Source organism: Cajanus cajan, chromosome 4 (genome assembly GCF_000230855.2).
Source record: "Cajanus cajan strain Asha chromosome 4, NIPB_CcT2T_4, whole genome shotgun sequence".
NCBI classification, from domain to species: Eukaryota; Viridiplantae; Streptophyta; class Magnoliopsida; order Fabales; family Fabaceae; genus Cajanus; species Cajanus cajan.
Genome location: NC_138520.1, coordinates 35,552,286 through 35,568,415, shown reverse-complemented (window position 1 = coordinate 35,568,415; position 16,130 = coordinate 35,552,286).

Here is a 16,130-nt window from a genome sequence, read left to right as displayed (position 1 = left end):
CGAGGTCTCAGTTTGAGAATAAGTCATTCTAGCAATCCATATTTTTAAACAAATAAAAGAGTCCAACCATCCTTCGCGAATGCCGAAAGCCCGTTTCGGGCCGGTGGCGACAATGTAGTGCTAAATGATAGATTAGGTTGAATTTAGAGTGAATTTAGGGTTGCATTTCGGTGTCACACTTGTGCAACCAAGGTGGTGCCAAAAGTGTGACCTAAATGCAACTTAAATTCATCCTAAATTTGACCTAATTTGTCCTAATTCAAATGAACTATTAAACCTCCTTAAACCCTAAACTAATGACCAAAATACAATGGTCTAATGAATACAATCAATAGGAAAAATTACAAGGAAAATAATGAGCCTAATATTGGGTACCAAAAGCCCAAAGGCCCATGAAGCCCAAAACTAGGCCCAACTAGCCTAAACCCTAATCTATGGTCAAAATACAAGACCAACATGAAAATAGATTCCTAAACTAGAAAGTACAATTAAACATGGTGTATAATCAATTAAGCCCAAGTAAGAAGCACCCTAGGCCCACCAAGCCCATTGGGCCCACTAAGCTCTGAAGCAGTCAAATCTTCAAGTAACCTCCTGGCCATAGCTCTAGTGGTTGGGCCTTTAGCCCATGCTCTTCCATCATTCCCTCCCTCTTGAGAAGGATTCGTCCTCGAATCTGAAGACTCTGCCTCATCATCACTAGCACCTACAAAAGGTTTAAGATCACTGACATTAAAAGTGGTGCTGACGCCATAGACAGAGGGTAAATCAAGTCTATAGGCGTTATCATTGATACGCTGTAAGACCTGAAAGGGACCATCTCCTCTAGGACTGAGTTTAGACTTCCTTTGGTTTGGAAAACGTTCTTTTCTTAAATGAAGCCAAACCCAATCACCTTCCTCGAAGATCATAGACTTCTTGCCTTTACTTCCTTGTTTTGCATATTTCTCATTTTGATTTTGAATATGAATTTTAATCCTTTCATGAAGTTTCTTAACAAAATCAGCCCTTGAAGCCCCTTCCTTATGAATGAAATGTTCAACATTAGGAAGAGGTATCAAGTCCAAAGGAGTTAAAGGATTAAACCCATAAACAGCCTCAAAAGGAGAAATATTGGTAGTTTTATGAACTACCCTATTGTAGGCAAATTCAATATGAGGTAAAAACTCATCCCAAGATTTGTGATTACCCTTTAGGACTGCCCTAAGCATAGTAGACAAAGATCTATTTACTACCTCAGTTTGGCCATCTGTTTGAGGATGACAAGTAGTTGAAAAGAGGAGTTTAGTTCCTAGTCTTGACCATAAGACACGCCAAAAATGGCTTAGAAACTTTGTATCTCTATCTGAAACTATAGTTTTAGGAAGCCCATGAAGTTTAACCACATCTCTAAAGAAGAGTTTTGCAATGTTGCTTGCATCATCTACTTTGTGGCATGGAATAAAATGAGCCATTTTACTAAAACGGTCCACTACCACAAAAATAGAATCCATTCCCCTTTGGGTTCTAGGTAAACCTAGCACAAAATCCATGCTAATATCCAACCAAGGAGAAGAAGCAACAGGCAAAGGTGTGTATGTTCCATGAGGCATTACTTTAGACTTAGCTTGTAAACAAGCTAAACATCTAAAACAATGCCTTTGGACATCTTTTCGCATATGGGGCCAATAAAATTTTTCTTTTAGCAAACTAAGGGTTTTATCAACACCAAAGTGCCCCATAAGCCCACCTTCATGACTCTCTTTAATTAATAGTTTCCTAATGGATCCTTGGGGTATACACAATCTTCCTTCTTTGTATAAATACCCCTCAGCCATATAGAAACCATCAAAAGCTTTTTGTTGACATTTTTTATAATTAACACCAAATTCAAGATCTTCTTCATACAATTCCCTAATATTATCAAATCCAAGAATTTGAGTTCCTAGGGACACAAGCAAGGTATGTCTCCTAGATAAAGCATCAGCTACAACATTGGATTTTCCTTTCTTGAATTTAATAATATATGGAAATTGTTCAAGAAACTCTAACCATTTGGCATGTCTCTTATTTAATTTACCTTGACCTCTTAAATATTTAAGTGACTCATGGTCACTATGGATGACAAACTCTTTGGACACAAGATAGTGTTCCCAAGTTTGTAAAGCTCTAACCAAGGCATACAACTCCTTATCATAGGTAGGGTAATTGAGGGAGGCACCTTTTAGTTTTTCACTAAAATATGCAATGGGGTGTCCTCCTTGCAATAACACAGCTCCTATACCAACTCCTGATGCATCACATTCTAGCTCAAAAGTCTTTTCAAAATTAGGTAGAGCTAAAATGGGTGCATTAGTAAGTTGATCTTTAAGTAATTGAAATGCTTGGTCATGCTTGGAAGTCCATTCAAATAAAATATCTTTTTTGACAAGCTCATTCAAGGGTGAAGCAATGCTAGAGAAGTTAGGTACAAATCTTCTATAAAAACTTGCTAAACCATGAAAACTCCTAACTTCACTAACATTTTTAGGCTTTGGCCACTCTTGAATGGCTTTAATTTTCTCGGGATCCACTTGAACCCCATTTTTGCTTACAATGAACCCTAGGAAAACCACATGATCCACACAAAAAGTACATTTTTCAAGATTTGAAAATAATTGGTTTTCCCTAAGGATCATCATAACTTCTCTAAGATGTCCTAAATGATCATCTTGAGACCTACTATAGATTAATATATCATCAAAATAAACAACCACAAATTTTCCTATACATTCTCTCAAGACATGATTCATAAGCCTCATGAATGTACTTGGTGCATTAGTTAAACCAAAAGGCATAACTAACCACTCATATAATCCAAATTTGGTTTTAAAAGCAGTTTTCCACTCATCACCCTTTTTAATTCTTATTTGGTGATAACCACTTTTAAGATCAATTTTAGAAAATATGGAAGCACCATGTAACTCATCAAGCATATCATCAAGTCTAGGGATTGGGTGCCTGTACTTGATTGTGATATTGTTAATGGCCCTACAATCACAACACATTCTCCATTTTCCATCTTTCTTGGGCACTAACAATACAGGCACAGCACAGGGACTCAAACTCTTTTGTACCCAACCCTTATTCAATAATTCATGGACTTGATTCTCGATCTCCTTAGTTTCTTGAGGATTTGTCCTATAGGTTGGTCTATTGGGTAGACTAACCCCAGGCACAAAATCAATTTGATGTTCTATACCCCTAAAAGGAGGAAGGCCTTGTGGACCTTCACTAGGGAATATATCATCAAATTCTTTTAGTAAATGAGAAACTTGATGAGATAAAGAACTAAGTTCAATACTTAAATTATGACACTGAAGCATACCTTTACAAAGAAGAATGTAAGAAGGTTTTTCAACAATTAAAGTTTTTTTTAAAGGTTCTTGTTGAATTCCTTCTTTTGGAAAAGATTTTTCTTCATCCTTCTTTGAAAACTTATGCTTCTTTTCCTTCTTTTCTTTTTTTTTTATTCAAGTTTTTTTTTTCTTCTTCTCTTTTCTTTTTCATTTGTACTTGATCCTCTATCACTTGTGAAGGAGACAAAGGATGAAGTACAAATTTCTTTTCTTTATGAGTGAAAGTAATTTCATTGGTAAGGCCATTGTGCATGGTTTTCTTGTCAAATTGCCATGGCCTTCCCAACAAAATATGACAAGCTTCCATTGGAACTATGTCACAAACCACTTGGTCTTCATAGTTACCAATAGAGAACTTGACTTTCACTTGTTGATTAACATTAATATCCCCATCTTCATTAATCCAATGAAGTTGATATGGTTTCGGATGAGGAATAATAGTAAGACCAAGCTTCTCCACCAACCTTGTGCTACAACAGTTGCAACAAGACCCACTATCTACAATGAGAGAACAAGCATTGTCTAAAACTTTACACCTTGTGTGAAAAATGTTCTCCCTTTGTGAAAGATGGGACTCATTAGGTTGGCTTCCTAGAAGCCTTCTAATCATGAGAAGTTGACCATCACAAGGATATGCATTTTCAATGGAATGGTCTTCCTCACTTGATTCACTATCACTTGAAGTAGTGGAACTAGATTCATCAACACTACTATAAATGTCTTGCCCCTTCAAAATCATCACCTTTTTAGTTGGGCATTGAGAGGCTATGTGTCCTCTCCCAAGACACTTAAAGCATTTGATATCACTAGTTTTGCTACTAGAAGTGACAATATTTTTATTTTTATCACTTTCTTTTTCTTTTTCTTTTTCTTTGCCAAATTTCTTAGAGGAATCAAAGTGACCCTCCCTCTTGTAGTCTTTCTTAACATAAGAGCTAGATTGAGTTTTACCTTTAAAAGAGGATTTTCTCAAATTTTGTTGTTCCACCCTTATACAAAGTTGGACCAAATCATCAAGGTCCCTATAAGGGAGTAACTCAACTCTATCTCTTATGTCAAAATTAAGACCACTTAGAAATCTAGCAATGGTCAATCTTTCTTCTTCCCTTATCCCAGCCCTCATGAGATATAACTCCATCTTTTGCCTATACTCCTCAACACTCATACCCTTTTGTTGGAGTCTTTGGAGCTTATCCATAAGCTCCCTACTATAATAGGAAGGTATATGCCTTCTTCTCATAGCACTCCTTAACTCATTCCAATAAATGATGGGAGGATCATTATGAAGTCTTCTCTCTCTTTCCAAGGATGTCCACCAATACATGGCTTGTCCTTGAAAAGCTAGGGTGGCTAAAGGAACTTTTCTTTCCTCACCTACTTTATGACAAGTGAAAATTTGTTCCACTTTCATCTCCCAATCTAAGTAGGTGTCCACATTATCTTTTCCATGAAAGTAAGGGAGATCAACCCTTGATTCCCTCACTTTGTGTTCTTTAATGACTCTCCTAGGTGTTGGTTGATAGTAAGCATCCATATGCATACTACCATCATTAGCTTGGCTTTGAGAATCATTAGAGCTCTTGGTTGAGCTCCTAGAAGAACCTTTTGGACTTTTATTTTTATTTAAACTTTTTAAAATTTTTTCTTCTCTTTGCTTAATCTTTTGGATTTCTTGTTCCAAAGCCATGATTTGTACTTCTTTTTCAAGTTTCTCTTTTTGTTTTTGAAGCATCTCATCATTTTTCCAAAGTTTTAGTGCTTCAACCTCCTTGACAATTCTTTCAAAACTTTTAGGAGTATCAAAGTCACTACTACCTTGAGAATGATGACTCATGGTTAAGCAAAAAGAATTTGTATGCTATGCAAAAGTTATAAAATGTTTTTGGTCTTTTCTAGGAATGAAAATAGCACTTGGAAGTCTAAGTGTACAAGTTGCACTATCAAGGGAGGTGAGCTACAAAGAGCCACTTAATAACCAAGCCTTTTCAAGTGGAAATCACTAAACTCCTTTGTGGTATTTCCAATTCCTCAAAACTTTTCACAAAAATTTTTGTATGCTTTTTCACAATTTGTTTGTTTTTGACACTTAACTAAACGTGAGCAAATAAAACTACACAATTCTAGACGTTTATAGGCAACAAAGTAAAGCAATTAAGTACAAGAAAACTTAAAAGAAGCAAGTTAAGCAACTAGTCGGATATCCTAAGTGGAAGCTTGAAACATATGAAATTTCCAAGCCACTTCCACTAGTACTACACGTGAGAGTCTATCAAGGATGTAGATATACCTGACCAGCTTCTTAATACTCCCTCCAAGCTTTACAAATTGGTTTAAAAATACAAGAGAATTGACAAAAATTAAACTAGCCTAAAAAAAAAAACAATAAAGTGGCGGCTTTGGTGACCAATTAGTGGCGGTTTTGTGTTCAACTTTTCTAACACTTAACCAAGTGTTTAATCCGCCACTAATCCTTCAATATGCTGCTCCTGGACCTGCAAAAGAAACACAACAAAGAGGTTAAGGTGGCTACCTCACAAGGTGAAGGAATTGGTCACTCAAGTGAAGGAGATTTAGGAGGATTTTGGTCACTAAATTAGGTCAAATTTGGTGATTATAGTGTCCAAAATTTTTCCTACTCTTTGTTGAGCAATGCTTGATCCTTGAGCAAGGATTTAAGGCCACTTCCAGCACAGGAAATTATTGAAAGAAAACTAGACAAGCAACAAAGCAAAATTTGGAAAGCTTATACCAAAATTAAGAGTAATATGTGTATATGACAAGACTCAAAGAAGTTCAACAAGTAAAACTGAAAATTAAGACACCAAATAAAAGCTAGCACTCAGAGAGAAGAGTTCCTAGATAGGTACTAGAATAGATGAACAAAACAAAAAATTTTTGAAGACAATTGGACAAGTATAGCAAAAGTAGTAGCCAAAACAATAACAAGGAATCAAGTAGGTTTTTCAACTTGTATACCTCTCGGCTTTTTCCTTTTAATTTTCTTTCTCTATTTTTTTTTAATTCTTTCTTTTTCCAGTATCAAATTAAGAGTCCAGAGAGTATATTTGCCTTTTGTTTCAAAATTTTTAAAGATTCCAAGCTATAGAAACCGAGACTACAAATCAGCCAAAAATTAGGTCAAATTTCAAGTAACTTGAATAACTAGTGCACTAGTCTTTAGGTTTTTTTGGTTTGGATTCCTTTGAACTCTTTTCTTTTTGATCTTTTGAACACTTTAGGCTCTGTTTTATCTCTGTTTTCAGCCTCTAATTTTTTTTTTAAAATTTGAATCCACAAGAAGAGTGCACTAGAAGTAGGTTTACACTTGAAATTTTTGAGTCACAAAATTTTTTTATAAGTTTTTCAATGGAATGTGATTTGAAAACTTAAGAACATAATAGAAACCTAACTCTAAAGAAACTTACTAGAACTAATAGCAAGTTATGAACACAATAAGGCAAAAGAAAAAGCACATATAGGAGGCAAGAACAAAAGGTAAACCGAAAGCAATATATGGACACAAAACTCAAAATAAAACTAGGTTAAACATGCTATTCAAGGAATTTGCAACAAGTAAGGACTAAACACAAACTTCTAAGACAAAACAAAGATTTAAAAACAAAATCTAAATGCAATGCATGAGGTCCAATCACGGACACATACAAGGAATGGAGAGACTCAAAATAAACTCAAAATTAGCACAAAGCAAATAGTTCCTACAAGTTGATTATGGAAGAAAATTCAAGACAATCAACAATGGATCTATGAACTCAAAAACATCAAAATATAGATCCGAATTGAAACTCAATTAAGACAAACATAAGAACACAAAGAACACAAAATATTCGGACCTGTCGCCACCGGCCCAAACGGGCTTTCGGCATTCGCGAAGGATTGTTGGACTCGTTTATTTGTTTAAAAATGTGGATTGCTAGAATGACTTATTCTCAAACTGAGACCTCGTCAAACGAGCAATTTTATTAAAAGTCTCACTAATCCATATTAATCCCAAGCGGGACCCTCCATGGATTAGTGGTTTTCGTAAAAGGAGGGTTCGTGGAGTCGCCACCAATGTTTTACTCAAAACATTGGAAAAAGGAATAAGGCAATTGATTTTATAAATCAACTTTGGCCATTACAACCAGAGTAGGGTAAGGGAGTCGGTTACGCGTGGGGAAGGTGTTAGCACCCCACAACGCCCCTTTCGGGTTCCCTATGACAGATTATTTTCTAAAATAACAGCGTAAAATTACTAAATTACCCCTATTTATTATAAGCGATTATAAATTAACTATCTACATGATGACAGTTTAAATATGCACACAGAAAGCAGTAAAAGGAAGGATTTAAGAAGAAACCTCTTGAAGCGTGCTTTTATATATTGAGTAAAACTGGGAAGCTTTTTGGCGTTCCCTCGCTCTACAAGCTCGCTCGCTCTCTCCTATAAAATTTTGACTATGGAAATCCGGAGGATTTCCCTTCGACTAGGTTCGAATCTCCAAGCTAAGTGCTCGGAATTCCAGAACTTCGTCGGATCGACTCCCAGAGAGATTTCTAGGGCAGAACACTGCTCAAAAACCCCAGAATACTCAAGGAGGGAGTCAAAACTGAGTGAAAAAGTGTGTTTGGACGTCCAAATGACGTCATATTTATAGGGAATAGGCGCAATACGGCCTACAGGGCCAATACGGCCGTATTGAAATTTTTGAACTTCAATACGGTCGTATTGGAGTTCAATACGGTCGTATTGAAAGTCAGAAATTTCAATACGCCCGTATTGAGTTCGCAGCGGTCGTATCGAAGTGTCAATACGGTCGTACTGACTTCAGTACGGCCGTATTGAAGCTTCAATACGGCCGTATTAAGTTCAGTACGGCCGTATTGGGCTTTTTCCCTCCACTTCCTTATTTTTAGCTATTCTAAGACCTCTAGACCTACAGAGAACCCTCCTAGGGCTTTCCAGGAGTCCTTCTGGCTGATTATCCTTCAGTCTTCGAGAGTCTTCAAGCTTTATTTCCGACCCGGACAATTTTAGGGGTCTACAGCTGCCCCCCCTTTACTTAGTCGGACGGCCTTTTGGTGTATCGGCTGACAAGTAAAGGAGTTGACCCAATTGTCCGGGTATTGTGCCGACCTTCTGACTTGTAGCGTCTTCCGGTGGAAAAATGTTGAGTAGCCTCTCCAGGTGGGTGCATACCTCGGCGCTTTTGACATCCTCGGTAGCTGAGTTTACCTTCTCCAAGGTCAACTTCACTCGACGCTCGAGCCGGAAGTTGGACATCAACGCGCCTCTGATGACGCTGATGGTTGAGTACCGTCTCTCTAGGCTTAGCTTCACTCTTTGTTCGAGCCGGGAGCTAAGTATCCTTGTGACGACGGTGAGCAGTGTGAGTTTTGCCTCTCCAGGCCTTGCTTTGCTTGTTGCCCAAGCTGGAAGCTGTAAGTACCGTCTCTCCAGGCTTAGCTTCACTCTTTGTCCGAGCCGGAAGCTAAGTACCCTTGTGACAACGGTAAGCAGTGTGAGTTTCGCCTCTCCAGGCCTCGCTTTGCTTGTTGCCCAAGCTGGAAGCTGTAAGTACCGTCTCTCCAGGCTTAGCTTCACTCTTTGTCCGAGCCGGAAGCTAAGTACCCTTGTGACAACGGTAAGCAGTGTGAGTTTCGCCTCTCCAGGCCTCGCTTTGCTTGTTGCCCAAGCTGGAAGCTGTAAGTACCGTCTCTCCAGGCTTAGCTTCACTCTTTGTTTGAGCCGGAAGCTAAGTACCTTTGTGACAACGGTAAGCGGTGAGTACCCCTTTTCCAGAGATAGCTTCGCTCATTGCCCGAGCCGGAAGCTGCATACCTCCGTGTCTGTGACGACGGGGTAGCGTGAATATCTCCTTTCCAGGGATTCGTGATGATTTTGTCTCCACAGTCCACGATGCTGCTTCGACGGTTGTTTTTTGATTTTGTGCCACTAAGGGCTGGATAACGCAGGGATCCGTCTAGGGGATGTGCAGTTACTCATAGGTTCTTGTGTCCCAACTTTCCATTGCGTAGTTGGTTCCCACTGGGGAATTTCTGATTCCTTTGGGTGCAGACACAAAGATGCTCTTTCTGATGTGAGCGGTGCCTTATGATTGGCTGACGTCCTTTCGACGTTGGTGGAGTATCCCGGTTATCCTTGTTCGGGTATCTCTTTTGGTTTTCTGATTTTGCTGCCTCCGTGTAGGCTGTTATCCACTGGGGATTCTGGATGTTGATTTTGTCTCCACAGTCCACGATGCTGCTTCGACGATTGTTTTTGATTTTTGTGCCACTGAGGGCTGGATAACGCAGGGATCCGTCTAGGGGATGTGCAGTCATTCACAGGTTCCTGTGCCCCAACTTGCATTGCATTGTTGGTACCCTTGGGGAATTTCTGACTCCTTGGGGTATAGACACAGATGCTCTTTCTCTCTGAGTTGAGCAATGCCTTATGTTTGGCTGACGTCCTGTCGACGTTGGTGGAGTATCCCGGTTATCCTTATTCGGGTGACTCTTTTTGACTTTTCTGGTTTTGTAGCCTCTGTGTAGGCTGTTATCCGCTAGGGATGTTGACATGTTGATTTTTTGACTGGCCTCTTCTGTTAGGCAGATAGTCTTGATGTTCGATGTTTTGGCGGGATGCCAAATTCCGTTTGGGGAATCTTATTAATCTTTTTTATTTTCTTCCCCTTTTGTGGGGATGCCTCTTGGATAGGCGATCATCCACTGGGGATTGATGTTGATTGGCCTCTTTTGTTAGGCAGATCATCTTGACGTTCATTTGTTAGGCTGAGAGCCAAATTCCACTTGGGGAATAGTTTATTGGTCTTCCTTTTGAAGAGATGCCTCTTTAGTAGGCGATTGGGGATTTGAAGTTTTTATTCATCCCAGAGTATTATTTAGAAAGCCTCTTCAGGCTTAGCTTCACTCATCGCTTTTGAGTTGGAAAGCTATCCTCCATTGGGGAAGTTTAAAGTCCTTAGACATTTTTCTTGGATGATCAGGCCTCCTTTGGGGATTTCGCTGATCGCATTCTGATAGCTTTCACTGGGGAATTTGGCCCGTGAGTGTAAGCTTGAGGTATCTCTGGGGAATCGAGCCTTTCTAGGCTCAACTATTCTGAAGGAAGAGTATTGTTTCTGCGAGCCTCTCCAGGCTCAATTATTCTGAGGGAGTATTCTTTCTGCGAGCCTCTCCAGGCTCAATTATTCTGAAGGAGTATTATTTCTGCGAGCCTCTCCAGGCTCAATTATTCTGAAAGAGTATTATTTCAGCAAGCCTCTCCAGGCTTTAGTTATGATGAAAGAGTATTATTTCGGCGAGCCTCTCCAGGCTCAATTATTCTGAAGGAGTATTATTTCGGCAAGCCTCTCCAGGCTCAATTATTCTGCGGGAGTATTATTTAGGCAAGCCTCTCCAGGCTCAGTTATTCTGAGAGAGTATTATTTCGGCGAGCCTCTCCAGGCTCAATCATTCTGTATGATTTGTTGGATTTTCTGTATTTTGCCCTTTTTTCGATTTTGGCCTTTTCTGTGTTTTTGCCTTTTTTGTTGATTTTGGCTTTTTCTGTGTTTTTGCCTTTTTTGTTGAGTTCGGCTTTTTCTGTATTTTTGTTGATTTCTGTATTTTTGCCTTTTTTGTTGGTTTTGGCTTTTTCTGTGTTTTTGCCTTTTTTGTTGATTTTGGCTTTTTCTGTGTAGAAATGTCTCAGTTATTCTGAGAGAGTATTATTTCGGCGAGCCTCTCCAGGCTCAATTATTTTGAGAGTATTCTTTCGGCAAGCCTCTCCAGGCTCAGTTATTCTGAGAGTATTCTTTCGGCAAGCCTCTCCAGGCTCAGTTATTCTGTATGAGTATTGTTTCGGCAAGCCTCTCCAGGCTCAGTTATTCTGTATGAGTATTGTTTCGGCAAGCCTCTCCAGGCTCAGTTATTCTGTATGACGCTGTTGATTTTCTGAATCTTTGCATTTTGTTTGCTGCTGTCATACACAAGCAATTTTTCTATTTTTTCTATTTTATGCAATTGCCTCATGATGAGGTCTTTGAATGTGCAATTAATTGTGCGCGATGCACAAAATGCAAGTTTAATTTATTTTATTTTTGGAAAAATGAATGGCTTCCCCTATCCTCTTCTTCTTGGAGGAATTTTGTCATTGATGTGAGGGAGGATCTCTGTTATTGCCAATACGGCCGTTATTCATTTTAGTATGCCCGTATTGAATTGAAAATTTGTTCATAACCCTAATTTTGGTACGGGCATACTGAACATGATACGGGCGTATTGTTTTTCTGAAGTTTATATATATATATATTTTTTGTTTTTTTCAATAAACAGAGAATAAGTGATCTTCCAGTACACCTATCATCTGTATGCATGTATGCAGTATGATGCACCTAATTCTATTTGATTCTTTTTTCAAAAGAATTAACCGATGCGTTTTTGTGTTTGGATTTTGCCATTCCTCCAGACGGACTGTGCACTGCCGACTTCTGTAACCGAGGAATGATGCGTATTATTTTTGAGATTTGGTGTTATCAACCAAATGATCCTTCCCTTTCTTTAGAAGATGTGTCAACCCTCCTATTGACCACTATATCTCCATGTTTCCACTAGATTATTCAAAAATCGTTGGGACAAGAGAGAAAAGAAGGAAAGGATATATTTTCAAAAGTTTGTGTTTTAGAGGGGATTATTTTATTTTTGAAAAATTGTTTTTGTAAGCATGGATGGCCAAGGTAGGCTTATTGTGTTTAGGTTTGTTTGTTTAAACACTTATGAGGTTAAGCACATCTTTGTTATTAATGATTGTGCTTTGACAACTTGGATAGCTTTTCTTGAGCCCCTTTGTTGAATTCAATTGATGGTACCATCATGGATTTATTTTGTTTTTCTTTTTTGACGGCTCTTACTTTTGCCTAAAACACCCATTTGTGGTGTCTTAGCGGGCTTTTGTTTTTATTCATTATTTTGTAACCCTAATTTTTGCCTAGGTCACCCTTTTGTGGGATTCCTAGCGGGTCTTTTGGTCTTATTTTGTAACCCTAACTTTTGCCTAGGTCACCCTTTTGTGGGATTCCTAGCGGGTCTTTTGCTCTTTAGGATTTCTTTATCCATGATGGCACTTATTGAGGCCAAGAAAAGGTGCTCCAAGTTGACACACACACTTCCACATAAAAATGATGTGGGTTTATTATTATTAAGATGATTTTAACCTCATTCATGTTTATTCAAACAGGGTTAAAATAATGTGGTCTAGAATTTTATTGCAAGCGAGAAAAGAAGCAATAAAGAATTAATGAAGAATGATTTTATTATAATCGTGATGGAAACATGTGCCCTATCGAGGCTCGGGGGTCGGGCTGTCCCCGAGGAGTGATCTCTAATAGTCACTGAATTTACACATCCCTTTTAGAAGGAAAAGGACACTTGATGACGACGACCGGCCTTGACGTTTGTGAACCCGCCTTCTTAAAGATCTGGCTTAAAGAACGTTGAGAAGGATCTTGATTCCTCTTCGTTCTTTGACTTTTAACAGGGTTGTATCCTAACCCTTGTTTCCCCGGATTGTCCTTGATAATAGGTAGCTCCGGGATTCCTTGGGAGTACTTGCCCAATCCTTGTCCTGGCAAGTATCCGTTCTTTGTGAGCATATGGGCTACCTTCTTCATTTCTCGGGGAAACGTTTCAACATTGGCAATTTCCAATGCTTGGAAGGCGGTTTCCAAAGCTTCCTCTGCTGCATCCACATAAGGTATGTTGGATGGCTTGCTGATGAGTATGTCATCTTCAGCTTGTACAGTCACCAGTTTGTCACCCACAATGAATTTGACTTTTTGGTGGAGCGTAGAGGGCACAGCTTTCGCATCATGAATCTGAGGTCGGCCGAGGAGACAGCTGTATGCAGGAGTAATATCCATCACTTGGAATTCGACATTAAAGACGGTGGGTCCAATTTGGATTGGAAGATTGATTTCTCCCACTACTTCTCTTTTAGAACCGTCGAAAGCTCGAACGATCATGTTGCTCGGGCGCGTTTGGACTCCCTTGATTGCCTCAAGAGTTCTTTTGGGCATCACATTCAAGGAAGATCCGTTATCTACCAAGACTTTAGCGATGTGATACTCCTTGCACTTTATAGAGATGTGCAAGGGCTTGTTATGATTCGGTCCCTTGGCGGGGATTTCTTCATCGATGAAGGTGAGGTGATCATTAGTCTTGATGTGACTAACAATCCCCTCAAACTCGTCTTGGGAGATAGTGTGCGACACGTATGCCTCGTTCAAGACTTTCAACAGAGCTTGCCAATGCGGTTCGGAGCATAGGATCAACGACAACAGCGTAATCTTTGCTGGCGTCCTATGAAGTTGATCCATGATGGAGTACTCGCTCTGTCGGATATATTTTAACAGCTTGTCAGTCTCCTCCTCGGATTCTTTTTCCTCGGTTTTCTTTTCTTCTTTTTCTTTATTCTTGGGGGCTTTATCATGAAGATCTTCGGGAGTGTAGATCCTGCCACTCCTAGTCATGCCCCCAAGTCCAGCGATGTTGGAAATATCGCTGTCGACAGAAAAATGGATGTCGTATATCCATGGCACAGCCTTATTTGATTCGTAGGGAAAAGGCCTTGGAGCGATGATCCTTAATGGCGTTGGACCTTTCCCTTCGTCTGTCTTGATTACCAACAACGGAGTTGATGTGCGCTCGCTTGGCGCGGTTGTTGGCTTACACTTAATAACAAATGGCGTGCGATCCATCTTGAACATACGCATCGATTATTTCTTTCTTTTTATTAATGTTTATTAATGGATTACTAGGAGAGATGTATGAATGACTCCTAGATCTCTCCATGATCTATATGCATGATATGAGATGATGAGGTTGAATATGCATGCATAGTGTTTATTCAACTAAGCATTATCATGTTTTTAGGATGTTCCTAAGATGATGCATGATATTGCTTGGTTTGGATAAATAACCCTTTTTTCTTTTTTTGGGTATTTTTTATTTTATATATTTTTTGTATTTTTTGGGTGAAAAGGGAAACTACCTATATGAATGTGATGAAGGTAGATGTTAACACCGTATAATGGAAGATTCTTATTCCTATTTATTCTTATTTTTAAAAGAATAGGAATGTTGTATGTTTAAAGAAATGCAATGTATGCTCAAACAATTTCACATAAACAATGCACAAACAATTCACTCATCCACGAACAGTCACGAGCAAATTACGAGGTAGGGGTCTCCTGCAGAAAAGTGCATATTCAAGGAGGATCTAACTGTTCTCACTTGGTCAAAGGCCCCCAAGGTGCCCCCATTATAGGGACCCAATTCCTCTTGTCGTAGGTCGATGGAAAGCTCCAACGCACCGTCGGACTCAAGTTCATGGTTATCACCTTGAGTGATATTTTCCGACAACGGTCTCATAGGCTCCTATAAACCCATCAACCGGCCGTACTAACATCCACTCCCTATGGATTACCACTCATGCCCCCGGGTATAGAGGGAACTGTTGTGTGCAAAGGTTTGTGTGCAATTTTATTTCAAACATTTGCGGAAAATTAAACATACAACAGTTATTAAAGCCAAATAGATAAACATGTTATCATACAAGTGAGGGGTAATAAAGTAATTTTAACTATTATTTGTTAAAAATAATCTGTTACTAAATGGGACTGACTCTCGAGGCTTTCCCCAGTGGAGTCGCCATCTGTCGCCACCGGCCCAAACGGGCTTTCGGCATTCGCGAAGGATGGTTGGACTCGTTTATTTGTTTAAAAATGTGGATTGCTAGAATGACTTATTCTCAAACTGAGACCTCGTCAAACGAGCAATTTTATTAAAAGTCTCACTAATCCATATTAATCCCAAGCGGGACCCTCCATGGATTAGTGGTTTTCGTAAAAGGAGGGTTCGTGGAGTCGCCACCAATGTTTTACTCAAAACATTGGAAAAAGGAATAAGGCAATTGATTTTATAAATCAACTTTGGCCATTACAACCAGAGTAGGGTAAGGGAGTCGGTTACGCGTGGGGAAGGTGTTAGCACCCCACAACGCCCCTTTCGGGTTCCCTATGACAGATTATTTTCTAAAATAACAGCGTAAAATTACTAAATTACCCCTATTTATTATAAGCGATTATAAATTAACTATCTACATGATGACAGTTTAAATATGCACACAGAAAGCAGTAAAAGGAAGGATTTAAGAAGAAACCTCTTGAAGCGTGCTTTTATATATTGAGTAAAACTGGGAAGCTTTTTGGCGTTCCCTCGCTCTACAAGCTCGCTCGCTCTCTCCTATAAAATTTTGACTATGGAAATCCGGAGGATTTCCCTTCGACTAGGTTCGAATCTCCAAGCTAAGTGCTCGGAATTCCAGAACTTCGTCGGATCGACTCCCAGAGAGATTTCTAGGGCAGAACACTGCTCAAAAACCCCAGAATACTCAAGGAGGGAGTCAAAACTGAGTGAAAAAGTGTGTTTGGACGTCCAAATGACGTCATATTTATAGGGAATAGGCGCAATACGGCCTACAGGGCCAATACGGCCGTATTGAAATTTTTGAACTTCAATACGGTCGTATTGGAGTTCAATACGGTCGTATTGAAAGTCAGAAATTTCAATACGCCCGTATTGAGTTCGCAGCGGTCGTATCGAAGTGTCAATACGGTCGTACTGACTTCAGTACGGCCGTATTGAAGCTTCAATACGGCCGTATTAAGTTCAGTACGGCCGTATTGGGCTTTT